Source organism: Sphaeramia orbicularis, chromosome 1 (genome assembly GCF_902148855.1).
Source record: "Sphaeramia orbicularis chromosome 1, fSphaOr1.1, whole genome shotgun sequence".
In the NCBI taxonomy this organism is placed as follows: domain Eukaryota; kingdom Metazoa; phylum Chordata; class Actinopteri; order Kurtiformes; family Apogonidae; genus Sphaeramia; species Sphaeramia orbicularis.
The window spans coordinates 17,656,713-17,678,124 of NC_043957.1; positions in this window are offsets into that span (position 1 = coordinate 17,656,713).

Sequence of the window (21,412 nt, forward strand, 5' to 3'; positions counted from 1 at the left end):
ATTTTTGCAGTGTAATATAGTTGTTACTCACTTCATGAAGATAATATGCAAAAAAAAAAAAGAAATTGTATAAGAAAATTATTAATTACAATTAGCAATTGATTTACACTAAAACATGTTACTGCAGATCAGGTTTATGATAAACAGCAAAGTCACAGTAATGGTATGAATTGCAGTTTATGGGATGATACATAAGTGTCCACCGTGTTGACTGATATGGAACTAAAACAACAAATCCCATGAATATACAAGAGAACAGCTGCAGAATAACTGTCCACTGTAGTGACCACTATGCATGAAAGGGTTAATTCAAGCAAAAAAAAAAAAAATCTGCCAATGGAACAAGTGAAAATTATCTTGGTAAGATTCCTTGAAATAAGCCTTTCAAAATCTGTTGTCTAAAAATCAGCTCTTATATCTCACTGAAAAGTTACTCTTTAGGTGATTATGTCTTATTTTAAATGTGATGAGATATTTGGACTAGAAATGAGAAAAATACAGTTGATAAGATTTGGATTTTTGCAGTGTAATATAGTTGTTGCTCACTTCATGAAGATAATATGCAAAAAAAAAAGAAATTGTTTAAGAAAACTATTAATTACAATCAGCAATTGATTTACACTAAAACATGTTACTGCAGATCAGGTTTATGATAAACAGCAAAGTCACAGTAATGGTATGAATTGCAGTTTATGGGATGATGCATAAGCGTCCACTGTGTTGGCTGATATGGAACTAAAACAACAAATCCCATAAATATACAAGAGAACAGCTGTAGAATAACTGTCCACTGTAGTGACCAGTATGGATGAAAGGGTTAATTTAGGTAACTGATATGCTGACATCAGCACATGCATAGACATGATGACATCAGCTGGATCCGTGCCAAAATACGCTACAATACATGCGAGGGGCGGGGTTTGTTGTGCCTGGCACCACCTGTTTATGCTGTTTCTACTGTTGCTGTTAAAGAACATCAGTGCTGCAGCCTCTCACAGTATCCATACAGTGCACAGACTGGAATAAACACATGCTTATGTTCTGAGTGGGCTACTTCCTGTGGGAGCGGTGTTGGTGGGAAATGAAATGTGGGTGGGCCTAAGCGGGAGTTTGATCTGAAAATCAGCGGAGGTGATGTTAACAGTGGGGAAGGGGCTTAAATAATGTCATCAGATTGACATTTAACCCCTCGACCCTGTTGTTTGTCTTCACAGGGTTGATTGAGACTTGACTCCATTGAACACATTAACCCATACAGACCCAATGCTACTTTTGTCACAGGTCCTGAATTACTTTTTCTTTCTATTTAACCTTTCGTTGAGTAATTGATCACCATTTATTGTGATGTTATTCTCTGCATCTTGCAATTTTTCAGTGAAAATCAGCTATTTTCCTGTAGTTAATTCTACTGATCATGCAGATGTTCATAAACACTCAGAGTAAATTCAAAGATTATTAGATGAAATTGGACAAAAATCAGAAAACTTGACTTTCTCAACAAAATATATCACTGACTGAACATAAACCAAGTGCACTGTCCACTGTCATTGATCCAACTCCATGAGTTTTACTGGTGAATCAATGTTGTAGAAGATGGAGTTTCCACGTTCACTACGGAGCCTCTGAACGTCCAAATGGGTCATATCTGACGACCATGAAAAGAGAATAAACTGCATTTTACACCAATTATTTACATGTATTAATAGGATTAGTGGATCAACAGGTATTCAACAGTTTAGATGTTGTTAGATGTTTGGATTTTTATGGGTCAGAACTGATCCAGACATCTGACAAACCTCCAGAACCTCCTCACTCACAAGTTAGATAGCTTACGCTGATCCTGAAATTCATCCATTTACGTTTGGATCTGTGTCCTTAAAAATACAGGGTGGGGAAGCAAAATTTACAATATTTTGAGGCAGGGATTGAAAGACAGTGTATGACCAATTAGTTTATTGAAAGTCATGAGAATTTATTTGCCACAAGAAAATTGACATAATAGAAAATGTTTTTATTCTGTGTCCTCCTTCTGTCTCAATAACTGCCTTCACACGCTTCCTGAAACTTGCGCAAGTGTTCCTCAAATATTGGGGTGACAACTTCTCCCATTCTTCTTTAATAGTATCTTCCAGACTTTCTCGTAATAGTTTTGCTCATAGTCATTCTCTTCTTTCCATTATAAACAGTCTTTATGGACACTCCAACTATTTTTGAAATCTCCTTTGGTGTGACGAGTGCATTCAGCAAATCACACACTCTTTGACGTTTGCTTTCCTGATTACTCATATGGGCAAAAGTTTCTGAAAAGGTATGGATAATAGTGTTAGGTATGATTATGACATCAATATATGTTTGGTTTCAAAACAATTGAGGTAGTGCCTGTTGAGAAAAAACAACTAAATGTTCACTGTAAATTTTGCTTCCCCACCCTGTAAGTATTTGTTTTTACATCAAAACTACACATACCTTCTTGCTTACGTCTTCCCAAGCCTTCATCAGTGGCTGTAAATTTTCCATTCTTCTTCTTCTTCTTTTAGACTTTTAGAAAACCTGAATCACAGGAAGTCCTCCAAATCTGAACGGTTACCATCAGGTCAAGGGGGAGGGGAGGGCGGGGGGGAGGAGAAAGATCCAACAGGGAAAATGTCCAGCCCCAAGAAACCATAAAAGATCATGGATATGAAGTTGAAGGAAGCAGAAATATGACTTTTAGATTATGGGGTATAAATTTACTGTGATTTAGCTCGAGACCCAGGGCTCAGTTCCCGGTTTCGTCATCTCTGCATAAAACTTTCAGTCACATGAACAAATTATGACAACAGCCTTGGGTCACTGGGCAGGGCTGTCACCTTTTATACCTCAGATTTACAGACGGAACAGTGAGTGGAAACTTCACCGGCTGATAACTCTGGTCCTCATGAGCCCTCTTTGTATTTAATCCAATGTATCCTTTGGACGTCTATGAAACTTAATCTTAATACAGTTTACTTTGTGTGCATTTACTCTAGAACCACCAACAGGTCAAATTTACCTGTGGCTGTTTTTCAGTTTTTCTTTTGCAGTTTTTAATAAAATACTGAAGCCCACCAGGTTTTTGACTTTTCCTGGAATTGTGCTAAATCCAGATAAAATAGAGATAAACCAGATGGAGCATTTACTCCTTTAGAAATGCATTGATTTTTTTGCCATTAATGTTTTGTGAGCTACAGCATATTGTAGTCTAAGATATGAAAGATATACCAAGTTATTTATAACAGTTTACCACAAATACCTGTTGATCCACTAATCCTATCAATACATATAAATAATTGGTGGAAAATACAGTTTGTCATCTTTCCATGGTCATCAGATATGACCCATTTGGACGTTCAGAGGCTCCGTAGTGAACATGAAAATACTGTTACCTTCTACAACACTGATTCACCAGTAAAACCCATTATATTTTAATATAGACCCAAAGTGCTTCCAAACTTGCTTCATAACATTAGTCTTAGGGATGGGAATGGAGAACTGGTTCTTTTTGAGAACCGGTTCCCAGTAGCTCGATTCCTTGGAATCGTTTGCCTATCTGCTTAACGATTCTGCTTATCAATTTTGCCTTTGTTGCGCACGCATGATGACGTCACACGTACGCTGCATTGTTTGGGTCATAACGTAGCCGACATGGTGTTGAGGTAGGAAGGGTCCAAAAAAGGTCCACTGGAACACTTGCAAAGCTTCCATTTCTTCAAAAGGGTGGAATCCCTCCAATATGCGCAAACATTTGTCCACAGCATGTGATTCATTTACAGGAATGTCACGTATTTGATACTCTACTTACTGGTGCTTGTGAATCTAGCAGCAGAGTGAACACCAGGCCGTCATCTGGGCCCAGTTCCGGTTCCGATGTGGGCAACAAACGTTGAGGCCCCTCAAATACAAGTTTCCAGAGGTAGGGGAAAGGAAATGAGGTGCACAACAACATGAGCCGAGTTGAGCTGGTTCCATGTAGTGGAAATGTGGCAATAGAGGAATTAGTAAAGTGTCTTTAGTTTCACTTTCACTGCATGCCCCCCCGAACCAGGCCCGGCGTCATCTGTTAATATTATTTGTACATACTGTATACTGTATGTTGTATTTTCTGTGCAGAGATGGAAATATAAAAGACAGTTAATGCAAATAAACCCGTTTGTACTCTTTCATTCCTTCACCCAATGAGAATTGATAAGAGAATTGATAAGGAATTGGATCGATAAGCAAAATCAATAATGGAATCGGAATCGTTAAATTCTTATCAATTCCCATCCCTAATTAGTCTACATCTTGTTTGTATTTTTAGCCCCTCTGTCCTGCTTTTAGGTACCAGTTTCATATGCCACGTTACCACTACGAGATACAGTGAGATATAAGAACTTATTTTAAGACAATAGATCTTGAAAATCTTATTTCAAGAAATCTTACCAAGATAATTTTTACTTGTTCCATTTGCAGATTTTTTTTGCTTCAATTAAGCAACAACAACAAAAAAAATCTTGAATTATTTATTTATTTATTTTGCACAACAACAAATCAAACATTAGGACAAACACAGAAACAAATTGTGCAGGTGAGATCAGAAAACCCCATGGGGCTTATAAAATTAATCTCCCCTCATTACAGCATTATCTTAAAAAAAGACAATAAAAGAATAGAAGAATGAACTATTCTTATTATTACTGCTGCTGTTTGTGTGTGTGTGTGATACTTACACCACAGTCTGACATTTCAGTAGCTGCTGCTTAACATCTACAGTGCACTTTTTTTCATGACTGAAAGACAAAACTCCTCTGTAGCTCTTGAGGTGAGATCATTTCATTGCTGCTGCCATGTTTGTATTGTTGTTACATGATTTTGTGACCGCAACGCAACTGGGATAAGGTGTATACAAGTCATAGTATCCTGGATACTATCAGAATACTCCAGCTAGAGTATGTGGGTTCTTTGAAACAAGGATAAGGCTGTATCCAGGATACTTAAATCTTTACATGCACAAATAGTCGGGATAATCCAAAAACCCCAAAGTATCCAGGATACTGATACTACTGCATGTAAACACAGTCAATGAGCCCATTTACATCCACACCAATACTCCGATCATTATCCGATTTCTGGAGTTATCAGATTATTCTTGTGACCATGTTAACAGGATAATCTGATAGGATTTATCTGATAACAGCAGTTATCTGATTATGAGAAATCGGAATAACAAACCTAGATTTCTCCCCAATGCTCCAATGTCTTCACACATGTATACAGGTTAATCTGATTTTGATTATTGTTTTTTTTTTTTTCATCTGCAAATTTGTAAAAATAAAAAATCTATATATAAAACAGTATTTATAAACAGAGGCAGTATCGTCAGAGGGCATTTGGAACAAGAAAGCTGAGAAGGGGGTGCTGAGACCAAACTGGGGGGATTTTGTCTGTATAAGTAAGTGCCCCCCCTCCTGGTCTTTGGTGGTGACATCCATCGGTTGCCCCCCCCCCATTTGCCACATATCTACCTATGCAACATATATAAGCTCTTTCAGACCCACTGTCCTTCCTCCCCGGTCGACAATTTGGTACAACAAAACAAACCCCCCCCCCACCCAACCTCCCACCCCCTGCTCCTGCTTCACACATTTTTATCCGGTGGGGGCGGCAGGAGGTTCATGATGACGTAAGGGGGCGTTTGTTCAAAAAAGGTTGAGAAACACTGATACAAACGGAAGTTACACAGTGACAACATGAAACTAAGGAAAAAGGTAAACAAACAATGAAATGAAGGATAGAAGCAACATGTGACTTACTTTGTCGTCTTATTAGCTCCCACATTAGGACAGCTAACGCTGACACTGTAGGTGTTACCATGGACAACGAGACAAGACCAGATGCTTTGAAAATGACAAAAAGTGTATGTCTTACACCATAACTTATGTACGTACTCCAGAAGAAATCAAATAACGGACTGAAACATGTAAATGGTACAAGGGTTTTTCGATTATCGCGTTTCTGAAGTGCATGTAAACGCGTTGCATCTGATTATGGCAATTATCGGATTACTCCCAGTTAGGTCGTTTTGAACGCTGGCCCTTTAAATGCACATGAGCCACTTCATGCCCCACCCCCTCCAGGCTGTTGGCTGTGCTGCTCTGTCCCGTTCAACTAACAACTGAACATTTTAGGTAACTGGCTCGAAGTTTGGACATATTTTCAGTTTTTACTACAACCGCTGCTGCTGACAAACATTGGGTTTTTATGGTCATGTAAACGGGCTTATTGTCTCTGACTTAAAATGCAGTTGTTCATTTTACAGGCCTAAAGCATTTTCTTTCGTTTGTCTGATATGTTTGCCATTTCCTAAACTATGATGAGTTTTATCTTCGGCTTCCTTGGACTCGGTAAAACCATTTGGGAATTCTCTGCCAAAATGAGCCATAATTCAAACACAATGAAGTTCAGTCCTTGAGGATAGCAGTTTGCATAATACTAATCCATATCCAAGTGATTTTATTAGTAACTTTATTGCCAAAAACAGAATAAAAATGACAGATAAAACCCGAGAAATAAAACCTGTGCTTGTGTTTTTTCCCAAGGAAGTACATTTTAGGACTGGTATTTTGTGACCATATGGGCTGAAGAATACGAGTGCCAAAAAGTTTGCTTAAGCTTCATGCGTCATGTGATAAAAATCCCCCATCCATCCATCTAAACTGTATCTTACCTGTTCCAGCTTCCTGTATTTTCTCTGGCAGAGGTTTCGTTGCTACAGCCTTCTCCCATGAAACCCTCCGTGCATTAATTAAGACCTGCAACGATGTCCGACGCCCACAGAGTGATGGCTGATCCTCTCCTGGAGAGTGGGAAAGCTGAAAAGATCTGACAGGCTCAGAGGAGAGAGAGGGAGACTTATAATGTAATTTTCAAAGGGGAGTTTGATTTCATCCTGCAGGTATTTGGAGAGAGGCAGGCTCCAGGGATAAGGCTCTCCTTTGTGTAAACTTTCCACTGTATGAAAAAAAAAAGTCAACAAGGAAAAAAAGGACTAGTTTAATTTGTGTTTAAGAAGCAGTGGAGGAGCCGGGCTGGAAAGACGGGGGCAAGTGGCGGGCATGGTTTTGATTAAGCGTTATGAGGTACTGCAGGGAGTGTTTCCAGAACATTTGCACGTTCTTAATTCCGGTCGTCAGTCAGCACTCAATCTGACACAGAGGCCGAGATACTGAATGAGAAAAACAGATCAGGGCTTTAGTTTCAGGAACATTAGTCAGATGCAGTATTAATCTCATTGGTGGATTCAAACCAAAGTGGGTGGAACAAAAGCATGAATGTGTTTTAGGAACATGTCATTAAACTGAGGTCAGTGATCGGTAAAAAAGAGATTTTCTAAAATATCAGTAATGTACTGATTTCATTTGGGATGACGATAAAGTCAAAAATAGGACAGAAAATAAATACATTATCATACATAACATGTTATATATAACATGTTATACATAACATTACTAACCATTATTTCAGTTCACCATAACTATTATCAGATACGTCCACTATCCTTCCATCATACTCTGTTTATGTAGTTCTGTTCGAGAATATCCATCCATCCACACTGTAAGAGCAGATAAGTTGTGTTTACTTAAAAAATTTGAGCAAATTGGTCGCCTTGAAAAATTGAAGTAATGACTAATGAAAACTTGAGTGTATTAAACTTAAATGGTTGATTTGAATGGAATTGCTATTTGAAGTACAACACACTAAATGCCAAGTTAATTTAACTTAAAATTTGTTGCTTTGTGTAATCATTAGACTTAATATCATCAATTCATTTTACTCAGTTCCAAGTTGATTTAAATTAAAATATTTTGCAATGTAAATTGCTTTGTACAATTATTCAACTTAATGTATTGTAGCATGGATGGAAGCCAGACAGGAAGTTAGCTCAGTGTAATTTGCCAGTACAGGAAGTGCTTTTAATTTGGCAGAGCATAAAAATTTGCATTAATCATGTACAATCAAAGCTGAACAGGAAACCGATTGTTCGGCCTATGGTTCTCAGTTATGGTGCAGCTCTACAGAAATACATAAACAAACACAAAAAGGCCAATAAACATTGCCATACAAACATTAAGTCAAAATTAACACTAACACCACAACCCTGCTGAACCCATGCACAGAAAAATAACACATTTTCAACAACATGCCCAATACCCACAATGCAATGCAGAGATAAAAAGGTGTGGTCATGACTAAAACTTAGTGATTTAAAACCGTTCAACTTAAACTTTTTCGTACTTTCCACTATGCCTACAAATTAGTGGAATATACTTAACATTTTATAGTAATATAATATAACTAAAATCATATAACCTCCTAAGACCCAGGAAATGTCTGCAAAGTACAAGCTTTTTTTTGTTTTTTATTAAATAAGTGCCAATATTGGAAACATCATGACACAACAGTTTTTTCAGATGCAGTTTTTAAAATTTTTTATGGAATGTCCTTTGTGGTGGACAGTTTCCTTTTCTTTTTTTTTTTGTATAAAGTTGTGAAACTCTTGTCTGCAAATGTGGACAGAAAACCCAGAGCCGGGTTAAGTAAGGTTAGGAGGTTAAGTACATTGTAATTAATGCATTTTAGTAAATACAAAGTCCAGGCTTACAGTGCATCCATCCATCCATTCATTGGCAGAAACTCATTTCCACCACTTGTCTCCACAGTCTTGTTCCTTCAGTCTTTACCTACAGCTCATGACCACAGGTGAAAGTAGGAACGTATATTGACCAGTAAATTCAGAGCTTCATTTGTCAGCTCAGCTCCTTCTTCATCTATCTTCACAGACCAGTACAGTGTCTGCATCACCACCTATCCTGCCCCAATCTACCTGTCAATCTGTGAACACGACCCTGAGCCAGCCCTATGTTCCCCAGTACCAAGGGTTATGGTTAGGCACTGGGGAACATAGGTACGCTCCCCACCTGGTGCAGTAACTCCTCCCTATCCCAGAGGGAAAACTCCACCCTTTTTACGACTGAGAACCATGGCCTCAGACTTGGAGATGCTAATCTTCATCTCAGCTCCAAATAACTCAAGTGCTGGCTGAAGGTAACTGTTTGATGAAAGGAGCACATCATCTGCAAAACAGCAGATATCAAACTGGACACCCTCTAACCCCATCCCCTCTCCCCATAACAAGTGACAAAAAATTAGTGAAAGGCTTTTTAATTTAATAAAAAAAGAAATTCCTGATGCAAAGCAGTTCTAGAATTCAACAGCTACTGTAATATCATTTTTGAAACTTTTTGATGACGTAAAACTTTGTTCTTCTGTGAGAAAATATTATCCGGAAGAATAAGAATAATGGCTAACTAAAAAATCTGCATAGCGTGATGACATCAAGCACAAGAATAAAATGAGAAACATCTACACTTAGACTATTTTTGACAGGTGGTTAAACTTAGTGTATGGTGTTAGACAATGGAAAGAAAAGATTACAATGACACAGAGAGGTTACTTATAAAATTCCACATTTGTGTACAATTTTTTCATAATTATCGTCTAATTTCTTGAGTAATGAAATGGTACACTCTTACATAAACAGGTCAACATCACAAACAGTGTAAGAGATGATGGTATGTTTTTCTTGAAATGATTCTCTGCAATAAAACATGTCCATATGGCGGTAACTTCCATTTAGCCATTAAAGGAATGATATCTAGCTTTTTTCAAATGGAATTATGCATTTTAAAACCTTTTCCTGTGGTCTACATAAACTGTAAAGGCTATGTTTGGGTCTGAATTCTTCATTAATTCAACTCCACAGGTCCATCTTCAACCCTATTTCTGAGTAAGAACACCAGAAAGGTCATTTTGGGTGCTGGCCCTTTAAATGCACATGACCCCACCCCCTCCAGGTTATTGGCTGTGCTGCTCTGTCCTGTTCAACCGACAACTGAACATTTTAGGTAATCGACTCGAAGTTTGGACATATTTTCAATATGGACTACAACCGCTGCTGCTGATAAACAATCATGTCGTACTCAGAGAAATGTTCGTCGGAAGTCTTGACCTTATATGTGCAAATGTCATGAAGTAACTAGTCATGGATGTAACAAATTAAGCAGGAATTAAAACAGGTTGTAGAAATCCACTCGATTTTTTTTTCTCGATTCCAAAATGAATATAAAGATAGCTTTGCAGCACCTGGAGGGTTCAAATTCAAAACTTTCTGAACTATCAGAGTCCCCAAATACATAAATAAATGAACCAAAGACTAATAAAAGTGGGTTTAACCAAATATGACCCCTTTAAATGCACTTTGTACCTTTTATTAAATTTGTTGAAAGTCTCCACTTCATATGCTCTATGATCGGCATGGATGTAAACAGCAAAATGAGGATGTTAGAGGAGGTTTAGTGTGTGTTAATCCAAATTCGTAGTTTTTTTTTTTTACAACATACAAAGAACACTGATATGTGACAGATTTAGATCACATGTTGATGTGTATGATTATTAACAGTGACAGAGTTAGTAGGAAAAGTTAGTAGGAAAAATAGTAGAAATATAGGACAAAAAAAAAAAAAAAATACAGACAAGAAACAGGCATTTGGGTCAGAGTGGTTTTCAGTTTCAGTTTAATATTTTATATTTACTTATAAATTTATGTGAACTCTCCATTTCATGACATTGCATCATGGGAGCTTCAGTTGCTGTTGTGGTTTTGATTAACTTTCTTTGTGCAACTCTGGCTAATGATCAACTCTAATCCATTCATTCAGAATGTAACGTCCAAAAGCAGTTAAAGGTTTCATAACACATTTTTGTACAATAGTAAATTATAAAAATAAGGAATAGAAAGAGTAAAAATATAATTTTTGACTTCCAATTTCAGGAGAACTGTTAAAGGATGTTAATAATTGTTGATTATAGGAAGTGATTATGCAGATGGAAATGAAATCACGTTTCTGTGCATAGATTATGTCATTATCCTTACATACTTTGTATTAAATGCATGTGTAGCAAATCCTGTAACTCTCACCTACAACAGAACATTTGTTGTTTTCTCTGATGTTGTCTCGAATGGAAAGAGCCACAAATATTTATTCATTTGTTGCGTGCGTCTTCATGTTTTCTGGTTTGTTTGTGTTGAAATCTTTGCCAAGGGCTCAACTCCCCAGCAAGAGGTGGAACATTTCTTCAGAGCTTTGCTATAAGCCTCAGATTAAACATAGTTCTAGCTTTAGCCTCTGTTTGTTGGAATACATGTATGTTTTTCCTGTTTGACTGCTTTAGTTTCTTCTCAGAGGAGGTTTTCTTCATGGGTTTGACAGCCTTTGAATGAGGATTTAGTTCAGTGGACACTGACTCCATCCAGGCCCAGGCGTCTGTTGACATCAATGACAGGCCTGGTCTTAGTTTTTGTACTTTCTTCTGATCACTGGACATAAAAGTAAGAGTTTCTTCTGTTTGCAGTGAGTCTACTGTGAGGGTTAAAACAATGAACAGCACATGTTCAAGGTAAAAACACTGAAGTCAGAAACATAGTGCCTATGTTTTGGACAAAACTGACAAAAACAGAGTGAAAATTCACCCTTCTCCTCTAAATGTTCTCTAAAAAAAATATCTTCAAATAAAACCTAAATAAAGGATAGTTTTAGGCTTAATTGACCTGAACTTAAAGATGACACAAATGATTTCTGTTCATTGAGAAGTATTGGCTTTTATTGACTTTCTTCTCCTCCATGTTGGTTTAATAAACATGGAAAATCATTCATAAACTCAAACAACAAGTCTATTTTGAGTTTTTGTATTTACTGAGTTCATGAAGGATTTTATAACTTTACCAAAGAACATAAGAGGAACAGAAAAGCAGAGTTCATTATCATCAGATAGATAGCTAGATAGCTAGATAGATAGATAGATACATACATACACACATACACATATACATACATATTATATAAACATACATAAACACATAAATAGACTTTATTGATCTCAATCTGGGAAATTGCAGCACAGCAACAGCATTTGACATACTCAAAAATGGAATAGAAGTATATGAATGGGTTTTTGTTCACCTATTAGCATTAAACTAGGGCTGGGCAAGTTAACGCGTTATTACCGCGTTAACGCATTCATTAAATAACGCCGACAATTTCTTTAACCTCCTGTTAATGCCGTTCTGCCTTTCAAGCAAGTCTTAGTTCATTTATACATATAGACTCTTATTTTGAAACTCATGCTTTTATTTTGGCGCTCCACACGCCGGTGCTTTGTGTGAACTGTGCACGAGCTGAGAGGAGAGTGAGCGACCTTTTCCGAGAAATGCTGAATCAAACTTTGTGTAACTCCTGCAGAAGCAACACCTGTATGTATCAATCATTCTGTTGTTTGCTAAATAATTTCAGATGCAAACTCTGTTTCTAATGGCACGTTAGAAACATGTTTATGACGTTATTTTGGATGTGTTTATTACAATGTGTTATTAACATGTTTAAGCTAGAGACGTCTTAGCGAGGACAGCACAATTCTAACTCCTATTCTTCTGCTTGTGTGCATGTAGCGATTAGCTTGGCAGATAGACAACAGGTTTAACAAGAAAAGCCCAAAACTTCTCTCCAAATCTTTTACTTGAGACTCACTGTAAAACTGCAACATACATACAACATATGTTTCAGGTCTGTTCATTGCCTTAGTACATTTACATGGCATTATACATTTAAATGAATGGGAAAAAGACCACTAGCTCAATGCTAACTTGAATGGGAAAATCCATAGACACGCTAACGACTAGCATTACAGATTAATTTAAGATTTACGTCTTTTATCCAGCAACAAAAGTTCACATCAGAGCTATTTTATACTATTCATTCTTACAACAACTGAACATAAAATACTCACAGGCAAACAGTTTTGGGGCCATACAAACAGAGTGAAAGAAACGTGTCTGTTAGTTCCTTCTTATGTCCGAACTGGCTACGGTAACACCGAAAGGACAAAACATACATTAGTGCTACTTATTCCGACCACTAGAGGGCCCCCTTTGCTTGCTTTGAACAACTGAACATCACATATTATTGAGCTTATTAGTATTAGTACTTATTAGTGGGCTTAAGACTCCTGTCAATCACTCACAACCGAGAATAAACTGGTTTGGACATAAACATGGAGAAAAGTACCGATCTTTTCCATGGACATTTTCATTTTAAATGTCTTCAGATGGTGGGGTTGAGGACAAAGTTGTTTGGAAGCACTGCAATGTGGAATTATTTTTTATCCCCGGAGTACTTCAAGTCTTTAAATATCACTTAAAGGCAATACACGCTGTTGATGCCAGCAACCCCCCCAATATAACTATGCGATTAATCGCGATTAATCGCAGAAATCCACGTGATTAATTGCGATTAAAAATTTTAATCACTGCCCAGCACTACATTAAACACAGTGTTATCAGTTGGTAGACTCTGGTGAATCCTGTCTCCATAAACTGTTTTCTCTCCTTATTTGGAGAGCCACCAACTCCTGGGAAACACTTCACCATTTCAATAAACACCAGATGTAAAGCTGTTGTGAATCACTCACTATCACTGTCCTCAAGCATATTTTAAGATGCTTTCAACTAAATCCTCCAACAACATTGCAGTAAAAGCCATCAGTTACAGTGCAAACTCAGTGTGCAAAGTGACGCTGGTGTTGAAATGACACTGTTTTTTCTTGGTAGTGTTCTGAATTGGACGGGTGTCAGACTGGAGCATTGTAAACAGTTGCACATTTCAGCTTGTCTTTTTTCAGATCTTTGGTCTGAAATTAGCTTTACTTAGTAAGACTATAGTAAGAGAAACCAACTTGTTTGTGATAGACATTTTACAGCCTGAGGAGGAAAAAGCCTGTGTGCATGAATGCTGCTGCTTCATTTAGATGTACGGCCATGACTAAAAGTGCAACACTGAAGAACAATTTGTGAATTTCCCCCTGGGGATCAATAAAGTTATAAAAAGCAGAGTGTTAGTTGCAAATAAAACACATTTATGCACCAAGTCAGTTTTTGTCTTTAACACATGGCAGTCTTTGGCAAAGAAAGAAGGTAATCATAGATCGCGTATAACACTAGTGGTGTCTGCACATAATGCATGCAACAAGTCCTACAGTAATCCTCTGTTATTACAATAATAATGCAATATTTATTCAAATACAAATGCACTATTATTATAGACTTTCATAGATATACACACTGTTCATATTGCTAAAATTCATAGATATACATACTGTTAATAATGTAAATACCAGCGTGTCGACCCGTGGTTCCCCATGGGTTCTAGATCCTCTGATCCAGTTCATTCCTTTATTTTCTTTACTTTTTTTTTGTAAATTCCACCGGCATTTTCTGTTGAATAACACCTCAGCTGGCATATCTATTTTTGCACATGGAATTTGACACCATAGCAATGTGGTCCTATTGTTTATCTGTTGCTAGGTAACCCACTTCAATGATGATTCTATGATTCAGGGCATAGCAATGTGACTTGCCATTGGGAGGCCATTGTATTCCAAAATTACTGATAACTCCCAAAATATTGGTCCTATCAACTTGCTGTTTTCCCTAGTCTCTTCCTTGACCAAAAACACATAAAAATGCCAAACTACAGCAGTCAGCTCTTTCTGGATTCTGTGTCATTCCCGAGACACACACACAGAGTACACTTCCCTTTTATAATATAGGTTGTGTCTATTCATATTTTATGTCTATTTTTATTTTATTCTACTTTTAGTTGTTTTCTTATCTCGTTTTTTTTCTAGTTTCATTTTCTGTTGTATGGTTTTTTGTTTTTTGTTTTTTTTTTTCATATTGTTTGCACTGACTGAAGTAGCATTCCTGATATCACTGAACACACAATGACAATAAAGGCTATTCTATTCTTTTTTGGGGATTCAGGTAAAAGATCCAAGTAGGGATTCACTCAACTGTTGTCTCCACTAGTGACAACAAATAATGACAGTAAATACAGCCCCGAATGTAGTCAAATGACTTATTTCTTTCACTTTTGAATATGTTTAACCCATAAAGACCCAGTGCTACTTTTGCTGCACTTCCCAAATGAGTTTTTCTCTCTATTTAACCTTTCTTAAGTGATGTATCACCAGTTATTATAATATTATCCTCTGTTTTTTTTTTGTTTGTTTCTTCAATAAAGATCAGATATTTTCCCATATTTAATTTACTGATCATGTAGCTGTTCATAAAAGCTCAGATTAAACTTAATTGTCATAATATCAGAAACAGACAAAAATGAAGAGAAAGTAACTTTTTCAGCAAATATATCATTAATTGAACAACTGTCGCAGTTCCTGAATGATTTTTTTTCTCTCTATTTAACCTTTTGTTAAGTAATTGATCACTATTTATTGTGATGTTATTCTCTGTATTTTGCAGTTTTTCAGTGAAGATCAGGTATTTTCCTATAGTTAATTCTGCTGATCATGTAGATGTTGAAGATTATTAGATGAAATTGGACAAAAATGAGGAAACTTGACTTTTTCAACAGAATATATCACTAACTGAACATAAACCAAGTGTGTCCATCCACTGTCATTGATCTAACTCTATGGATTTTACTGGTGAATCAATGTTGTAGAAGATGACGGTGTTTCCACGGTAACTACGGAGCCTCTGAACGTCCAAATGGGTCATATCTGACGACCATGAAAAGATGATAAACTGTATTTTACACCAATTATTTACATGTATTGATAGGATTAGTGGACCAGAAGTTTTTAAACATTGTATATTGGTAGGTGGTTTTGGTCGCCAGTGGTTGTTTAAAGGTCCCGTATTATGCAAATCTGACTTTGTGACAGTTTTCTTATAGTAGTGTGTGTTGCAGTAGCCACATTATGAGGTTCGAATTTGAAAACTGTCTGTTTCCTCCCTGCCTTGCTACACCACAGTTTGTGAAAATGCCTGCTCAAACGGCCGAGTTTGAGTTGGCTCCGTTTATGACGACATAAGCGGATTTAACTCCTCCCCCTGACTGTGCCCCCACCCTCGCAAAGCGAGCCCCGCCCTGGCAAAGTACCTCTTGGACAACAAACATGGCGAAGGCGAGACACGCAAGTTGTGGTGCTGTTGGCTGCACACACCAACACCATAGTTCATTTTTGCTCCCCACTTCCGAGCCTCTCCGTAAAAAGTGTCTGGATTCTATCTGTGATGGTCATGGACCAAACAACATTCCCAAACGCTTGTATGTGTGTCCCCGGCATTTCACGGACGAGTGTTTTTTAACATGGGCCCATACAGCTCCGGCTTAGCACAAAGACTCCGAATCCAGAAGGACGCAGTACCAACGCTTCGTGACCCAAGTACAAGTGTGGGAGATGTAAGTTCTTATCATTTTTTTTGTATCTTTACTGCATAACCCTACATTACGGATAAGCTGGTGGGTGTTGATGTGTACGTCTAATGTTAGCATGGCAGCTAACATAGCTCGGTTACTGCTGCTAACGTTTGCGTCCCCGTTAACATGCAAGAGCTGATAATATCAAGAGACATTCAACAGAACTACTTTGAACATGGGCCTTTTGTGGTTGGCATCAGTATAGTTAGCATCAAGCTTGTTAGCAGCTGCCTGCATTAGTGGTGGCAGGCGTCTTTCCGTGTCAGGTCCACGAACCCAACACAACACCGCCGTTTTCTGTCGGGGCTCAATCACGCCTCAAGGCAAAGAAAGCCAGTGTTTGGAAAGACGTTCTGTCTGAGACGTGTATTGTAGACGAGAGAGCCATGGCTTCACAGTTAACATTAGCGCGTAGTACCGCTAGCGGAAGCCGCGTCCTCTCCCAGAGAGGGGAGGGGGAGTGGGCGTGGACAGATGCGTTCATTTGCGTACCCGGAAGCAGGCCCAGAAACGGCCTGTTCTTAGGAGGGCCGGTGAGAGAGACTTTTTTGACCGCTGAAACTCCGAAAAAAGGATGATTTTGGGGCGAACAAACTTAAATACTATGTTTTTGGGCTTCTGAGACCTATATGACGTGACTGAAAAATAGCATAATACGGGACCTTTAAGTAGAAATATTACAAATTATACCTTTAAACTGCATATAGAAGGTAGATGACCACCATTATGTATTTTTCATGTTCAGACAGATTCAGACCATCACACAGTCTGAGCTCCTAAACAAAGCCTGATTGTTTCCCAGAATGACACTTCTCATATCTGAGCTCAGCAGGTCATTCACAGCCGGCCGCTCACTTTTAATATTCCGCCTCTCACTGGAGCCTTTCAGCCGTCACCCAGCTCATTGATCCCACACAATCCTAATCTCACTGTGGGCTTCAAGAGGGAATGATGCAAGGTGATTAGACTGACCAGAGATATGAGCACAATACAGTCAGATGACTTATTCATGAGCTGTGATCAGGAAAACGTTTGTATTCTGGAGACCAAGCCACTGAAATGCAGAGAATATGTTTCCTTATGGGGACGATAAAGCAACTCATTTTAGAAATAAGTAGTGAAAAGGTCTGGGATTGTTCCAGAAGTTACCAGAGTCTGATGATTTCTGATGTGACAGAGCCGAGTTACAACCACGATCTACATTTCAAAGTGACAGAATTTTATGTTTCTGCGAACAACAGTCAGATTTGGACAGATGTTAACACAGCTCAAATTTCCAGATTTGGATGCGGTAAATTTTCCTTCCTCCTAAAAGTGCATCCAAACGTATCAGTCATTTAAAATGGAGAACATTTACTGCGAATGCAAGTTCTTTTTCAGATGTATCCACAGTAGATGCATCTGTCTGTTGGAACACATTGACAAAATGGTGAAAACTTTGGAGAGAATATTCATTTTGACACAAGGATAAGGTTAAACATTTTTAGTGGCCAAAGGTCAAGGTCACTGTGGCTTCACATTTTTCCATTCTTACGAGTACAGTATCTCAGGACACCACGAGGGATTTTTTTCCTACTTTTTTTTATCCTAAAGATTAAATAAGTTTATACTTCTTCTTACTCCTTTTTGACCATGCAAAATTCAGACTACTTGAAGATAGATTCTGTTCATTTAAATGTCATTTTGTTTTTATCTTAATTTGCTTTGTTTTGTTTTATTTTGTTTCTTTTGTATGTTCAAAATAAATGAATAAAATAGAAAAGCACTCGGAGAGCGCAGACCTCCACAAAGGCAGATATGTAGCCCCCCCACCTCCCCTGGTCACCACCAAAATTTAATCATTTGTTCCTTGTGTCAGTATCAACATTTCCTGAAATTTTCATCCAAATCCATCCATAACTTTTTGAGTTATCTTGCACACAGACAGACAAACCAACGCCGGCAAAATCATAACCTCTTTGGCAAAGGTAATCAGACATGGTTCTTTTTCTTCATCTACTTCCTGCTTTTTTTCACAAAATAAAATATGACACGCCCACTGATGATGTCACTGTTCACAAAGGAAGAGCCAGCTTTGTTTTGTTCCAGCAGCGAACCAACTTTTCAGGTTCCAAATCATTTTTTTTTTTTTTTTTTTTTTCAGTGTTAAAGCATCAACTGCTTCGAAATTAGGTTTGGTTCAAAAAACTGACTGGATTTCGGTGCCAGAGGTCCAAAACCAACATTGTTTGCCACATCTACAGTACTTGTAATTTAGAAAATGGCATTAAATTATGCTGCAATGATAGTGAGTGCATCTGATTGAATTTATGGTGCATATATGTTTTTTATTTTCTTAAGAATTGATACTATGAATAGTATGACATAAATCACACATGTCATCATAACATAATCACACTTTGAGATAAAATCTCCCAGTACTTTGCCTCAAAGTTTATTTTCTTTAAAGAAAGAAAGATTTACATTAAAAAAAATACTATAATAAATACAATTCCAAAAATATACCATAGTGATGAAACCAGAAACAGCACTGGTCGACAGGTTTGTTTTGGGTTTTTTTTTTAATTATTTGCCTCTGAGAATAAAGTGTCCTAAACTTTATAGACTTTTTAAAATATATATATACTTTATTTTTGACAGATTTTACATATTTTATCAAACAGACAAAATGAAAATGCAAAGACAAGTACTGACATGGCAGTATCAAAATTTAAAGTGGCTTGAAGTGGCTCAAAACCGTATAGACTTTAATAAGATGAACTGGAAACAAATGACCAAAGTGCTAAAGTTTTGGTTTATGTCCATTTATCTAATAGATTTATAAATGTTCCAGTATAAAGAACCTGTAAAGTCAGTGTATTGTAATGTGCAGACAGTGTTTTGAAGTAGATCTGGTAGCTGGATTAAAACCCATTCCATCATTAATTCTCATATTTTCACATTTTCACCCAAAACTGTTTCTTGGAAAACCAACATTTTTGACAAATTTTTCTTTATTAGTGTCTCAAATTTGGTAAAGTTTTTACTTGTAGACCAGTGTATCGCAATTATATTCCATTTATGCATTAATTAACCCATAAAGACCCAGAGCTGCTTTTGTGGCAGTTCCCAAGTGAATTTTTGCCTTTATTTAACCATTCTTAAGTGATTTATCACTATTTATTATATTATTATCCTCTGTATTTTGCCATTTTTCAGTGACAGTCTTGTATTTCCGCATATTTAATTCACTAATCATGTAGATATTAATAAAAATTTCAGATCAAAGTTGTGGATTATTGTATCAGAAACAGAGAAAACTGATGAAAAACTGGCTTTTCCAGCAAATATATCATTAGCTGAACATAAAAACAAGTGTCTCCATCCACTGTCATTGATCCAACTCCATGGGTTTTGATAATAATAATGGATTAGATTTCTATAGCGCTTTTTGGGACACTCAAAGCACTTTACATTATTGACCCATTATTCTTTCACTTTCACTTTCCCCCTCTGGTGGGTTTTACTGGTGAATCTACAGGGGTTGGACAAAATAATGGAAACACCTTCACCTCAAGATGATAATGCCCCAATCATACAGCTAGAATTATTAAAGAATGGCATGAGGAACATTCTAATGAAGTTGAGCATCTCGTATGGCCGGCACAGTCCCCAGACCTCAACATTGTTGAGCATTTATGGTCAGTTTTAAAGATTCAAGTAAGACGTCGATTTCCACCGCCATCGTCTCTAAAAGAGTTGGAGGGTATTCTAACTGAAGAATGGCTTAAAATTCCTTTGGAAACAATTCACAAGTTGTATGAATCAATACCTCGGAGGATTGAGGCTGTAATTGCCGCAAAAGGCGGACCTACACCATATTAAATTAGATTTTGTTGATTTTTTAAGGTGTTTCCATTATTTTGTCCAACACCTGTATGTTATAGATGACAGTGTTTCCATGGTAACTACGGAGCCTCTGAACGTCCAGATGGGTCACATCTGATGATCATGAAAAGATGACCAACTGTGTTTAACACCAATTATTTACATGTAGTGATATGATTAGTGGATCAACAGGTATTAAACATTTTAGATCAGTAGATGGTTTTGGGTCCGATGGATGTTTGGGTCTTTATGGGTTAAATACCCCTGAATCTGACACCCTGGAGCTTTAAATGTGTGTGTTTTCCACAGTGCAGACATAGCTGACTGGGTCTGTCTGGTCTCTGAGGTGAAGTCATGACATCCTCTCAGTAGATGCACCTGCAGACCCAGTGAGTTCTACCCAGGATCCGAAGAGATTAAACGTTTCATCAGCCTGAGTCGTTTCTATAGAGAGAGACACAATGTCTTTTGTTTAAGGAGGAAATCTCAGAACTGAGAAAGGAGCTCACTCTTTTCTTTGGAGGCTCTTGGGGATCTGTCTTTGTGAAAGGAAATGAACCCATGACTGAAGTGCAGACGTTAAACCCAAGTAGCCCGTGCTCATTTTAGAACAGTTTTCTTAACACCCTTTGAATACACAAACACCCTTATTTTGCCTGTTTTCCAATGTATAGCACAACACGAGGGGATTCAAAGAAGGCACTGAAATGAAATACTATTTTAAATTTAACAAGGAACACAATATGCTCATAAAAGTTTGGGAACAATATGTTTTTTATTAAATATCTGAGACATGAGACATACTCCACCCAATATCAAACCCTATAATTTCCTGTTTTTTTCCTATAAGTAAAATTACATAAAAAATTAGGTTAAATTCAAGAACTATATTTCTTATTTGACAAACATCACACAATGTCAGTCATTTAGTTTCCTTTTCTTTTTTCCTCACTTCTACTGAATACCACACACCAAAGTCATGAAAAACAGCCTAAAACATGCCCAGTAGGAAACAGTGAACATGCTGAAGACACGCCTAAAATACAGTCACTGAAACCACACTGAAAAAACATTATCCTCCCCAAGTAAAAACAAACAGGAATTATGATGCTGCTCCGTCTTAAGGCCACTGGAAAATCCAAAATGCGTAA